At 44.5% G+C, this 14,385-nt stretch overlaps 1 long non-coding RNA gene across 1 annotated transcript in view; it reads right to left on the reverse strand.

Annotated features, from left to right (window-relative positions):
* The window catches only part of LOC137632775 (uncharacterized), a 115,681-nt gene that overhangs the window by 10,965 nt on the left and 90,331 nt on the right, over positions 1-14,385 (reverse strand). The gene's annotated exons all lie outside the window — the stretch shown is intronic.

Here is a 14,385-nt window from a genome sequence, read left to right on the forward strand (position 1 = left end):
ATTTTTTGGTTTCTTAAATACGAACTATTGTTGTTTTACTTATTCAACCCCACGAGTAGCAATTATTCAATAAAATTTGTTTGTTCCTAAACCTACTTCCCTTTTCAATATAATAAAGCATTGAGCTTCTTCATTTCTTGAGGCAGAATATAAAGGTTCTTTCAAAATTGATAAGACTTTACAGAAAAATACCACAAATTTAAAAAAATAATTTATATGTTTCCTAGCTATACAAACCTGGGTCATTTAAATGGGTTACAGTACTTCTATTGTTGATTTTATACATCCAGACAATAAAATAATGGGGTTCAGTTGTAATTATAATAGGTTACAGTACTTAGCAACTCCACTGTTGGGCAACATGTAGGTTGTGATGCAAGCTCCACTCTATCCTGGTTAAGACTTGTGGGGTGGTTGAGGTTGGACCTCTGCTTAAATTACTCGGGTTTGTATAGCTTGGAAAAATACAAATATTGAAAATTTTTGGTTAATTCCTACGCAGATACAAACTTCTGAATCATTTAGTGTAATCATGAATCTTATTTAGGTTGGAGGAGGTCACTCACTAAGAATTACAACAGTGAAACCAGGTTTTATGCAAAATTCAAAAGTTAGTAGGTGAAGACCGTCCAATCAGCTCGGTAAATGGCGGGGTAGTACTGTAAGCACCCTCTTAAGTTCATACTAAGATAGAGGTGATGTTATATCAAAATTAAGCATCACAAACAAATTGTGTTCTCACAATGTTCATATTAAGAATTTGTTATTCTTATTTGTATTCAGGGTGATTCAAGTGAGTAATCCAGGACCCCATCTTGCAAGTACTTTCAGACTTTATCCACATTTCATACCCCTACGATGCAAAAAATAACTGATGACGTGATAAAGGGTTAGGTTTCATGGACAGGTCGATTGCCCATTCGGAACCAACTATATGACTCTTCCTGCTCAGATTGTCCGCAAGAAGGATGAAGCATTTTAAGGCTACCAAATTCCCTTCCGTCCACCTGAGGATTTTCACAGCTAGCAGCCATAGGTGCTGTGACAAGGTCTCTCCTTGTTTGTTTAAGTGGAACTCTACTGTAGTGTTAATGCTCATCAGCATGGAAGTACTTGGTCAGATAGGCTGTCCTCATTTCCCGAAGATTATGTGGCACCACCTTTCGGATTCGGACCAAAGTCCGGAGGCCGTAAGGTGTAACAGATGACCACCCCCCTTCTTTTAATGCATCTGTGAAGACCAACAAAACCAAGGGAGGAGAAAGATCTACTCCTCTGAGGTGACTGGTGTCTAACACCCACCAACTCAGGTCTCTCTTGTGTTCGGGTACCACAGGTACTAGGGTACTCAGAGACTGAATGTGGAGCCAGGCGTGTGGCACTAACTTCTCGAGGGATGTTAGATGCCCCAGCCATTTTGCCACTGGTGCTAGCAATTTGCCTCTCAAGAGAAAGCTCTGCCAGTACTTGATCCCCCGACGGAAAGACCTTGCCTAGTACTGTATGGTCTAGACCAAAAGTGGAACAGTCTGAGGATGGTCAGTCTGTGAAGGGGAGGCTTGCTGCCATCACTCTTCGCAAGGGCGAGCGTTGGCAAGCCGAGGGTTGGTAAGGTGCGCTGGCTTGCACACCTCTTCCAGTTCGTCCTACTGGGTATCCCATGCTCGTGAGGTGAGAGCCGGAAAAAAAGAGCCTTTACAGCTCTTAAATGTAATTGCTACCTGTATGCACTTGCGAGGGGTGTGTCCATGATTGTGCGCTTTTCCCAGTTCTCAAAGGCAAGAGATCTATCCGTGCATGCCTTCCTCAGCTCATCCAGGTACTTTGACGTATGAATCGCCTTTACACTGGACCATGCTTCTTGTACGTGCGGTTCTTGATGGAAAGACTTGCCCAAGAGAGCATTCCATGTAGCAGAAGTGAAGGGCCTCTATTAGTCAGGTAGAAGATTTTGTCCGCCCAACTTGCAAAATTTCCTTGCGAAACTAGTGTGTGTGTGTTAACACCCGAGTAAGATGGACCAGGGTATTTTCCTACAAACTGTCTCCCATAGCAGCCTGATGAGTAGCATTATGTGCTCCTCCAGGAGGAGGCATTCATTCATAACACGCTGTTAAGACTGTGGGATACAGGTTGTACCAACACCTGTGAGGAAAAATAACCCCCAAATCATCAGAAAATGGGAAGGGCTCTGGACTACCCAGTAGGATGTCAACAATATCACAGGATTGTCCCTATTGGCCACCCCCCAAGAGGTTAGCAAGTTACATCGAGTGGAACAAGAGACCTAAACCTTCCAGCGCAAAGTCAATTCTCCTTAGTTCCTCGCGAGGGGTTTAGAGATTGCGCAGCAAGTAACATCTCAAGTTGATGTCAAGACGTGCAACAGTTTGCATACACCTACTATGAAGGGGGTGTTTACTCCAACTGCCACCAACGCAATAGGAGTTGGCCAATTATGTTAAAATCAGTACACCAGGGTAACCAGTACTCCTTAGAGAAAGTTTTTATTATAGCGAATATCCTCAGTGATTGCTTACGGGCAAGAGATTGGTCGGTAATGACCGATCGCACATAAACTACTTCTGAAAGGTATAAGATTGAGACGTACTGTATCTCCAATCTATTGTTTGACTGGTAATGTATGCATAAGTCCATCTACAGACCCGTAACACAGACTAGGGAGGCGGACAAACATACGGGCGTAGCCCGAATCATTAGTAGTGTCTGTAAATTGGTTGGAGGATAAAGGTTCGTAACTGTAAACTCCTCCTTCCTATAAATGATGAAAACATTTGTATTTCTTCGTCTCCGATCGGCAAAATTGGAATAAGTTTTGAATTTTCCCTTTCAGGAAACCATTTCGCTTATGTGAAGTTTCTGGTCTCAATATTTTAAAAAACAGAGACCTATGATCGGAATGCCTGGGATGAAGGGAAACCGTATGTCTGGTTACGGAAAGGAAAAAGAGTAATGCATAACCTAGTTTCCCGTAAGGAATTTAGCCATCAACACTAATGATTTATTAGAATGGAGTTCTAATAGTAATATTGTAAGATTGCTTACATACATATGCACATGTACGTCTGTGGCCGCGCATGTGTAGCCTCTTTGTTTCCAGGTAAACATTTGACAATGAGTCTGAGCCCTCTTGAGCGAATAATGTATGTACGACGAATCGCAACATTAGTGCTCAAGGAATTTGATTGTCGAGTAGCTGTAGTAATCTCAAGATGTGAGTGCATGCAATCACGAGAACAACATATAGCTAATGTAGCGATCATGCTGTTTGACTGCCTGCCTTGTAGGTGGGGCTTGCTAACGTTCATAAACGTAATGAGAAGCCGACAAAGTTTGTCTGGTCGCCTTGTGGGCGGGGTTTCTAAATGTTCATAAACGTAATGAAAAGCTGACAACATTCGTTGAGCCACCTTGCGTACGGAGGTTGTTATCATTTGTAAACGTAAGCAGAAACTAACAATTTTCCCTTGTGACTAAAGACTTGAGATAATACCTTGTAAGGGTGTATAACACAAGCCAGTTGTGCTTGTGCTCCTTAGAGCTCTCCATTTCATCAAGCAACAAAGCCCAAGAAAATAACCCAGAAGGATTATATTTTACGAAACTCTGTGTCCGAGAACTCATTGTGTCTAAGGACACACTTGAAGCATACGGCTGAGGCAAGTTTGTATAGGGTTACCAACGAACGCTGGCAAGCACTCGAAAACACTAGCGAGAATCGGTGATTGTCGTCTGTTACTAGCAAACACTGGCGAGCGTCCACAAAGCACTGGCAATTTCCCGCGAACAACAGTGAAAATCCGTGAACCAGAATTATAAATTTCCAGCAATCTCTTTATCGCCTAGATCCAGTAGTGTATGCTACTTTAGCTATGGTGAGAAGGGTTTCACAAACTCATCAGAGGTATTAAGGCTTGGGTTTCGCAAACCCTCGCGGCTCACCTCGGGCAAATCTGCCATGGTTATTAAGGCGAGGCAAGAGTCTCGCAAGAAATGAGAGTATCACACGAGGTGAGAATTTCCCTCGCCTCTCCTCTAAGTACATATAACCCCCAAACGAGGGGTAGTGAGTATCCTTATGTCATCCCCTCGAAAGGGGAGGAAAAAGGCTGTGCTGGACTTGAAGATTAGCCGTTTCTTCCTCGTTAGAATTAGAAACTGCGGTACAGGTCCCTAAGAGCTTGGTCTCACAAAGCTCTAAGAGCTTTGTTATGCCCAAAGGTACGATGTGGCAACAACCCCGAAGAGTTAAGGCTTACAAGACTCATCAATGTGGAATGTGGCAGTCGTCCCCATCTGCAGCAAATATCCTGGAGGAAAAAAGCGTGACTCATTTTGTACCTTGAGGGTACAGCGGCGATGAGTAGGAATTGTAAGCAATTACCTAACTCAATCGTCGACAAGTTCTGAAGAGCAAGGACGGGGTATGGACGAATCCAAATTCCACCACAAGTCCAATACCTTTCGGCAAGAAGATCGATCAACACATCTTTCTCCCGATGGCGCATTGCTTTGCGCACGAGGGAGCTGCCGTTCAAAAAGGAATGTTGGAGAAGATCTCTCCTCTTGCAAGAGAGAATCAATCAACTCCTTGTGAAGGCCCATCGCCTGCAGATGCAGCTGCTGCTCAGAAGGGTGTTAGAGAAGATCTTCCCTCTCGCAAAAGAGAGGATCGATCAACTCCTTCCGATGGCGCATCGCGTTGTGGACGAGGGAGCTGCCGCTAGAAGGGTGTTGGAAAAGATCTCTCCTCTTCCAAAAGAAAGGATCGATCAACTCCTCCTTCCAATGGCGCATCGCCTCGCGGACGAGGGAGCTGCTGCTCAGAAGAGTGTGGGAGAAGATCTCTCTCACAAAAGAGAGGATCGATCAACTCCTCCTTCTGATGGCGCATCGCCTCGCGGACACAGGAGCTGCCGCTTAGAAGGGTGTTGGAGAAGATCTCTCCTCTCGCTAAAGAAAGGATCGATCAACTCCTCCTTTCGATGGAGCATCGCGTTGTGGACGAGGGAGCTGCCGCTAGAAGGGTGTTGGAAAAGATCTCTCCTCTTCCAAAAGAAAGGATCGATCAACTCCTCCTTCCAATGGCGCATCGCCTCGCGGACGAGGGAGCTGCTGCTCAGAAGGGTGTGGGAGAAGATCTCTCTCACAAAAGAGAGGATCGATCAACTCCTCCTTCTGATGGCGCATCGCCTCGCGGACACAGGAGCTGCCGCTTAGAAGGGTGTTGGAGAAGATCTCTCCTCTCGCTAAAGAAAGGATCGATCAACTCCTCCTTCCGATGTCGCATTGCCTTGCAGACGAGGGAGCTGCCGCTCGGAAGGGTGTTGCATTGTCCTTCCTCGGAAGGTCGGACTGCGCAACACTTGGAGGTGAACTTCCCGGTTGTACAGGTTGCATCTCCTCCCTTCGGGCAAACCCCGTATCAAGGTCTCAAGAATATTCTTTAGAACTTGCCCCATACAACCTCTGGAACAAAGCCAAAACTCATTCCAGAGACCTTAAGGGGCCGTGAAAAGACACTCTGAGGAGTTTCTGTCAGCCACTGCTCATGCCTGCCTGCCGAGGCAGAGTGAACGTATAGTGAGCAGCAGAAGTAAAGGCCAAAGGCCTCTTGCTACCTTCTTCACACAAGGAAACCATGTACGGAAGGCAGCTAAAAAGGAAAATTATTAGGCATTAGGCCAGTTGTCTTTAACCACAACCGGTTAAAATGATATTTTCATTACAAAATAAATTTTTGAACATACCTGGTAGTTATATATATAGCTTACGTCCCTGACATCACGCCAGAAATTTCAAAACTCGCGCTAATCGCTGATTGGGTAGCCAGGTGTACCACCTGTGCGCCCTCCAGCGAGGTACCTGGAACCATTCCATGATTCCTCAGTTTTTCCATGCCCATAGTCTCTAGAGGGGAGGAGGGTGGGAATTAAATTTTATATAACTACCGGGTAAGTATGTTCAAAAATTTATTTAATAATGAAAATATAATTTTTAAACATATAACTTAACCGGTAGTTATATATATAGCTGATTGACACCTTTGGTGGAGGGTCAGAGACAGCCAATATGGTTGAAATTTTACTTAAAAGTTAATAAAACGAGCTTAAGGGTTCGTACCTGATAAGGAAGCTGACTTCAATGATTCTCTTCCTCATTATGTCCGCTTTCCTTATGAGATCCAGAGATCCTCCCAGGGATCTGAAGACCTCTATGAGCTGTCAAACCAGTGTACATACCTCAATGTGACAGGCCTCTCCTCCAATACCCAGTTCCGGGCGCTCTCAAGGAACAAATAGACCACCTGACTAAAATCAACGATTGGAAAAACTGTTGCAATCTCCACAAACAAGCATAAAAACAAATAAAAGTTCCAAGAGAAGAAAAGGGTATTAGGATTATGGGAATGTAGTGGTGGATCCTTCCCACACTACTGCACTCACTGCCACGAATGGTCCCAGAGTGTAGTAGTCCTCATAAAGAGTCTGGACTCGTTTCAAATACTGTAGTGTGAAGCGAACACAGATTTACTCTCCAAAAGGTTGTGTCCATAATGCTCTTCAACGATCTATTCTGCTTGAAGGCCACTGAAGTTGCTACAGCTCTAACTTCATGCGTCTTGACCCTTAAAAGCTTTAGGTCTGCCTCACTGCAATGTGCATGAGCCTCTCTTATTAAAAGTCTGATGAAGAATGAAAGGGCATTCTTTGACATCTGTAACGAGGGCTTCTACACCGAGCACCAAAAAGCTTCCGACTTGCCTCGCAACTCTTTCGTTCTGTCCAGGTAGAACTTCAGGGCTCTTACTAGGCACAGGACTCTATACAACTCCTCGCCAACCACATCCGAAAGATTCGGAATCTCAAAAACCTTGGGCCAAGGTTGAGAAGGGCGTTCATTCTTGGCGAGAAAGCCTAAGTGCAATCAGCAGATAGCTTTGTTATCTCGAAAGCCAACGTTTTTACTAAACGCATGGATTTCACTTACTCTTTTAGCTGTTGCTAGACTAACCAAAAATAGAGTCTTCATTGTGAGATCCTTAAAAGAAGTTGAATGCAAGGGCTCAAACCTGTCACTCATAAGGAACTTCAGGACTATATCCAGATTCCAAGCTGGTGAATCCTGGTGCCGTTGCTTTGATGTTTCAAACGATTTGAGAAGTTCCTGTAGGTCTTTATCATTCGAAAGGTCCGAGTTTCTGTGCCTGAATACAGTCGATAACATACTCCTGTATCCCTTGATGGTAGAGGATGAAAAGTTGCGCTCCCTCAAAGGTATAACAGGAAATCAGCAATCTGAGCTATAGAGGTACTGGATGAGGAAACAGAGTTGACTCTGCACCATTCTCTAAAAACCTCCCACTTGGATTGATAAACCCTGATGGTCGAATTCCTTCTTGCTCTTGCAATAGCCCTAGCTGCCTCCTTTGAAAAACCTCTAGCTCTTGTGTGTTTTTCGATAGTCTGAAGGCAGTTAGATGAAGAGTTTGGAGACTTTGATGGTAACTTTCCAAGTGGGGTTGTCTTAGTAAATCTACTCTTAATGGAAGGCTTCTTGGAGTGTCCACCATCCATTCCAGTACCTCTGTAAACCATTCTCTTGAGGGCCAAAAGGGGGCCACTAGAGTCATTCTGGTCCCTTCGTGTGACACAAACTTTTGTAACACTTTGTAAAGGATTTGAACGGCGGAAAAGCGTACACGTCCAGATTGGACCAGTCTAACAGGAAAGCATCTATGTGGACTGCTTCGAGATCTGGCACTGGGGAGCAATAAGTCTCTTGCCTCTTTGTCTTCGAGGTCGCGAATAGGTATATACAAGGGCGACCCCAAAGTTGCCACAGATTCTTGCAAACTTCCAGGTACTTTGACGAAGGAATCGCCTTTACACTGGACCATACTTCTTGTACGTGCGGTTCTTGATGGAAAGACTTGCCCAAGAGAGCATTCCATGTAGCAGAAGTGAAGGGCCTCTATTAGTCAGGTAGAAGATTTTGTCCGCCCAACTTGCAAAATTTCCTTGCGAAACTAGTGTGAGTGTGTGTTAACACCCGAGTAAGATGGACCAGGGTATTTTCCTACAAACTGTCTCCCACAGCAGCCTGATGAGTAGCATTATGTGCTCCTCCAGGAGGAGGCATTCATTCATAACACGCTGTTAAGACTGTGGGAGACAGGTTGTACCAACACCTGTGAGGAAAAATAACCCCCACATCATCAGAAAATGGGAAGGGCTCTGGACTACCCAGTAGGATGTCAACAATATCACAGGATTGTCCCTATTGGCCACCCCCCAAGAGGTTAGCAAGTTACATCGAGTGGAACAAGAGACCTAAACCTTCCAGCGCAAAGTCAATTCTCCTTAGTTCCTCGCGAGGGGTTTAGAGATTGCGCAGCAAGTAACATCTCAAGTTGATGTCAAGACGTGCAACAGTTTGCATACACCTACTATGAAGGGGGTGTTTACTCCAACTGCCACCAACGCAATAGGAGTTGGCCAATTATGTTAAAATCAGTACACCAGGGTAACCAGTACTCCTTAGAGAAAGTTTTTATTATAGCGAATATCCTCAGTGATTGCTTACGGGCAAGAGATTGGTCGGTAATGACCGATCGCACATAAACTACTTCTGAAAGGTATAAGATTGAGACGTACTGTATCTCCAATCTATTGTTTGACTGGTAATGTATGCATAAGTCCATCTACAGACCCGTAACACAGACTAGGGAGGCGGACAAACATACGGGCGTAGCCCGAATCATTAGTAGTGTCTATAAATTGGTTGGAGGATAAAGGTTCGTAACTGTAAACTCCTCCTTCCTATAGATGATGAAAACATTTGTATTTCTTCGTCTCCGATCGGCAAAATTGGAATAAGTTTTGAATTTTCCCTTTCAGGAAACCATTTCGCTTATGTGAAGTTTCTGGTCTCAATATTTTAAAAAACAGAGACCTATGATCGGAATGCCTGGGATGAAGGGAAACCGTATATCCCGTATGTCTGGTTACTGAAAGGAAAAAGAGTAATGCATAACCTAGTTTCCCGTAAGGAATTTAGCCATCAACACTAATGATTTATTAGAATGGAGTTCTAATAGTAACATTGTAAGATTGCTTACCTACATATGCACATGTACGTCTGTGGCCGCGCATGTGTAGCCTCTTTGTTTCCAGGTAAACATTTGACAAGGAGTCTGAGCCCGCTTGAGCGAATAATGTATGTACGACGAATCGCAACATTAGTGCTCAAGGAATTTTATTGTCGAGTAGCTGTAGTAATCTTAAGATGTGAGTGCATGCACTCACGAGAACAACATATAGCTAATGTAGCGATGATACTGTACCTCCGTTGTTTGCCTGCCTGCCTTATGGGTGGGCTTCCTAACGTTCATAAACGTTATGAGAAGCCAACAAAGTTTGTCTAGTCGCCTTGTGGGCGGGGTTTCTAAATGTTCGTAAACGTAATGAAAAGCTGACAATACTCGTCGAGCCACCTTGTGTACAGAGGTTGCTATCATTTGTAAACGTAAGCAGAAACTTACACTTTTCCCTTGTGACTAAAGACTTGAGATACTGTAATACCTTGTAAGGGTGTACTGTATAACAAATGCCAGTTGTGCTAGTGCTCCTTAGAGCTCTCCATTTCATCGGGCAACAAAGCCCAAGAAAATAACCCAGAAGGATTATATTTCACGAAACTCGGTGTCCGAGAACTCATTGTGTCTAGCGACACACTTGACGCATACGGCTGAGGCAAGTTTGTATAGGGTTACCAATGAACGCTGGCAAGCACTCAAAAACACTAGAGAGAATCAGTGATCGCCGTCTGTTACTAGCAAAGACTGGCGAGCGTCCACAAAGCACTGGCAATTGCTCACGAACAACAGTGAAATTCCGTGAACCAGAATTATAAACTGCCAGCAATCTCTTTATTGCCTAGATCCAGTAGTGTATGCTACTCTAGCTATGGTGAACAGGGTTTCACAAACTCATCAGAGGTGTTAAGGCTTGGGTTTCGCAAACCCTCGCGGCTCACCTCGGGCAAATCTGCCGTGGTTATTAAGGCGAGGCGAGAGTCTCGCAAGAAATGAGAGTATCACACGAGGTGAGAATTTCTCTCGCCTCTCCTCTAAGTACATATAACCCGCAAAAGAGGGGTAGTGAGTATCCTTATGTCACCCCCTCAAAATGGAAGGAAAAAGACTGTGCTGGACTTGAAGATTAGCCATTTCTTTCTCGTTAGAATTAGAAACTATGTGGTGCAGGTCCCTAAGAGCTTGGTCTCACAAAGCTCTAAGAGCTTTGTTGTGTCCAAAGGTACGATGTGGCAACAACCCCAAAGAGTTAAGGCTTACAAGACTCATCAATGGGGAATGTGGCGGCTTAAGTGGCCGGCAGTCGTCCCCATCTGCAGCAGATATCCTGGAGGAAAAAAGCGTGACTCATTTTGTACCTTGAGGGTACAGCGGCGATGAGTAGGAATTGTAAGCAATTACCTAACTCAATCGTCGACAAGTTCTGAAGAGCAAGGACGGGCCATGGACGAATCCAAATTCCACCATGAGTCCAATACCTTTTAGCAAGAAGATCGATCAACACATCTTTCTTCCGATGGCGCATTGCCTTGCGCACGAGGAGTTGCCTTTCAAAAGGGAATGTTGGAGAAGATCTCCTCTTGCAAGAGAGAATCGATCAACTCTTTCTGAAGGCCCATCGCCTGCAGATGGAGCTGCTGCTCAGAAGGGTATTAGAGAAGATCTTCCCTCTCACAAAAGAGAGGATCGATCAACTCCTTCTGATGGCGCATCGCATTGTGGACGAGGGAGCTGCCGCTAGAAGGGTGTTGGAAAAGATCTCTCCTCTTGCAAAAGAGAGGATCGATCAACTCCTCCTTCTAATGGCACATCGCCTCGCGGACGAGGGAGCTGCTGCTCAGAAGGGTGTGGGAGAAGATCTCTCTCACAAAAGAGAGGATCGATCAACTCCTCCTTCTGAAGGCGCATCGCCTCGCGGACGCGGGAGCTGCCACTTAGAAGGGTGTTGGAGAAGATCTCTCCTCTCACAAAAGAAAGGATCGATCAACTCCTCCTCCTGATGGCACATTGCCTAGCAGATGAGGGAACTGCCGCTCGGAAGGGTGTTGCATTGTCCTTCCTCGGAAGGTTGGACTGCGCAACACTAGGAGGTGAACCCCCCGGTTGTACAGGTTGCATCTCCTCCCTTCGGGCAAACCCCATATCAAGGTCTAAAGAATATTCATTAGAACTTACCCTGTACAACCTCTGGAACGAAGCCGAAACTCGTTCCCGAGACCTTAAGGGGCCGTGAAAAGACACTCTGAGGAGTTTCTGTCAGCCACTGCTCATGCCTGCCCGCTGAGGCAGAGTGAACGTACAGTAAGCAGCAGAAGTAGAGGCCAAAGGCCTTTTGCTAACTTCCTCACACAGGGAAACCATGTAAGGAAGGCAGCTAAAGAGGAAAATTATTAGGCATTAGGCCAGTTGTCTTTAACCACAACTGGTTAAAATGATATTTTCATTATAAAAATTTATTTTATAATGAAAATATCATTTTTAAACATATAACTTACTTGGTAGTTATATATATACCTGATTGACACCTTTGGTGGAGGGTCAGAGATAGCCGATATTGTTGGAATTTTACTTAAGAGTTAATAAAACGAGCTTAAGGGTTCGTACCTGATAAGGAAGCTGACTTCAATGATTCTCTGCCTCATTATGTCTGCTTTCCTTATGAGATCCAGCGATAATCCCAGGGAGCTGAAGACCTCTAGGAGCTGTCAAACCAGTGTACATAGCTCTATGTGACAGGACCTCCTCTAATACCCAGTTCCGGGTGCTCTCAAGGATCAAATTGACCATCTGACTAAAATCAATAATTGCGAAAGACTGTCGCAATCTCCACAAACAATCATAAAAACAAAAAAAAGTTCTAAGAGAAGAAAAGGGTATTAGGATTATGGGAATGTAGTGGTGGATCCTTCCCCCACTACTGCACTCACTGCTACGAATGGTCCCAGAGTGTAGCAGTCCTCATAAAGAGTCTGGACACGTTTCAAATACCTGTAGTGTGAAGCGAACACAGATTTACTCCTCCAAAAGGTTGTGTCCATAATGCTCTACAATGATCTATTCTGCTTGAAGGCCACTGAAGTTGCTATAGCTCTAACTTCATGCGTCTTGGCCTTTAAAAGCTTTAGGTCTGCCTCACTGCAATGTGCATGAGCCTCTCTTATTAAAAGTCTGATGAAGAATGAAAGGGCATTCTTTGACATCGGTAACGAGAACTTCTTGATGGAGCACCAAAGAGCTTCCGACTTGCCTCGCAACTCTTTCGTTCTGTCCAGGTAGAACTTCAGAGCTCTTACTGGGCACAGGACTCTCTCCAACACCTCGCCAACCACATCCGAAAGATTCAGAATCTCAAAAGCCTTGGGCCAAGGTTGAGAAGGGCGTTCATTCTTGGCGAGAAAGCCTAACAGCAATGAGGAGATAGCTTTGTTATCTCGAAAGCCAACGTTTTTACTAAACGCATGGATTTCACTCTCTTTTTTTAGCTGTTGCTAGACTAACCAAAAATAGAGTCTTCATCGTGAGATCCTTAAAAGCAGTTGAATGCAAGGGCTCAAACCTGTCACTCATAAGGAACTTCAGGACTACAGTGATACCTCTGGATACGAAAGTTTCTGCTTACGAAAAATTCAGGATACGAAAAGCGATATAAAGATTTTTATGCCCCAGTATACGAAAAAAATTTCAGGATACGAAAAGCTTACGAGATCCCAACTCGTCGCCGAGAGTACAGTACCTTTTTTTTCAGGGTATCAACCCTTAATTTAGGTGTACAGGTAACAATACACCTTCACTGATCCAAATGCTTTACATACAGTACCATAACTTTTATACAGTAGTAAAGAAAATGGACCGTTTTCTTAGGGCTTGGAGGGGATAACTAGGCTATAACTACATTATTAAATAATCTCATGGTGGTTTCTGGAATGGATTAGGCTGTTTTTAACGGTTGGGTTAATTATTGAATGATAGAAATGGCTGCATTGCATGTTTATTACTACAGTTTAGCGTGTTTATGAAAGAAAAGGTGACTTTTTGTAAGGCTTGGAACGGATTAGGCTATTTACATGTAAAACGCGACTCAGGATACGAAACCGTATCCTGAAAGGATTACTTTCGTATCCTGAGGCATCACTGTATATCCAGATTCAAAGCTGGTGAATCCTGGTGCCGTTGCTTTGATGTTTCAAATGATTTGAGAAGTTCCTGTAGGTCTTTACCATTCAAAAGGTCCAAGTTTCTGTGCCTGAATACAGTTGTTAACATACTCCTGTATCCCTTGATGGTAGAGGATGAAAAGTTGCGCTTCCTTCGAAGGTATAACAAGAAGTCAGCAATCTGAGCTATAGAGGTACTGGATGAGGAAACAGAGTTGACTCTGCACCATTCTCTAAAAACCTCCCACTTGGATTGATAAACCCTGATGGTCGAATTCCTTCTTGCTCTTGCAATAGCCCTAGCTGCCTCCTTTGAAAAACCTCTAGCTCTTGTGAGTTTTTCGATAGTCTGAAGGCAGTTAGATAGTTTGGAGACTTTGATGGTACCTTTCCAAGTGGGGTTGTCTGAGTAAATCTACTCTTAATGGAAGGCTTCTTGGAGTGTCCACCATCCATTCCAGTAACTCTGTGAACCATTCTCTTAAGGGCCAAAAGGGGGCCACTAGAGTCATTCTGGTCCCTTCGTGTGACACAAACTTTTGTAACACTTTGTAAAGGATTTTGAACGGTGGAAAAGCGTACATGTCCAGACTGGATCAGTCTAACAGGAAAGCATCTAAGTGGACTGATTCGAGACCTGGCACTGAGGAGCAATAAGTCTCTAGCCTCTTTGTCTTCGAGGTCGCAAATAGGTCTATACAAGGGCGACCCCAAAGTCACCACAGATTCTTGCAGACTTCTTGATGGAGTGTCCATTCTGTGGACAGAATTTGACCTCTACTGCTGAGGCTGTCTGCCATCACGTTCTTCTCCCCCTGAATGAAACTCATTACAAGGATTACATTCCTTTCCTTTACCCAGATGAGAAGATTCCTCGCAGTCTCGTAAAGGGACATCGAGTGGGTTCCGCCTTGCTTGGCAATGTAAGCCAATGCTGTGGTGTTGTCGGCATTGACCTGCACCACTTAGCTCAAAACTGACCCTTCGAAGCTTCTGAGGGCCAACATGACTGCTAACAGTTCCTTTTGGTTGATGTGGAAGCTCTTCTGATCCTCTGTCCACAACCCCGAAACTTCCAACTTGCCCAGTGTTGCTCCCCACCCCGAGTCCGAG

Source organism: Palaemon carinicauda, chromosome 42 (genome assembly GCF_036898095.1).
Source record: "Palaemon carinicauda isolate YSFRI2023 chromosome 42, ASM3689809v2, whole genome shotgun sequence".
Classification (NCBI taxonomy): domain Eukaryota; kingdom Metazoa; phylum Arthropoda; class Malacostraca; order Decapoda; family Palaemonidae; genus Palaemon; species Palaemon carinicauda.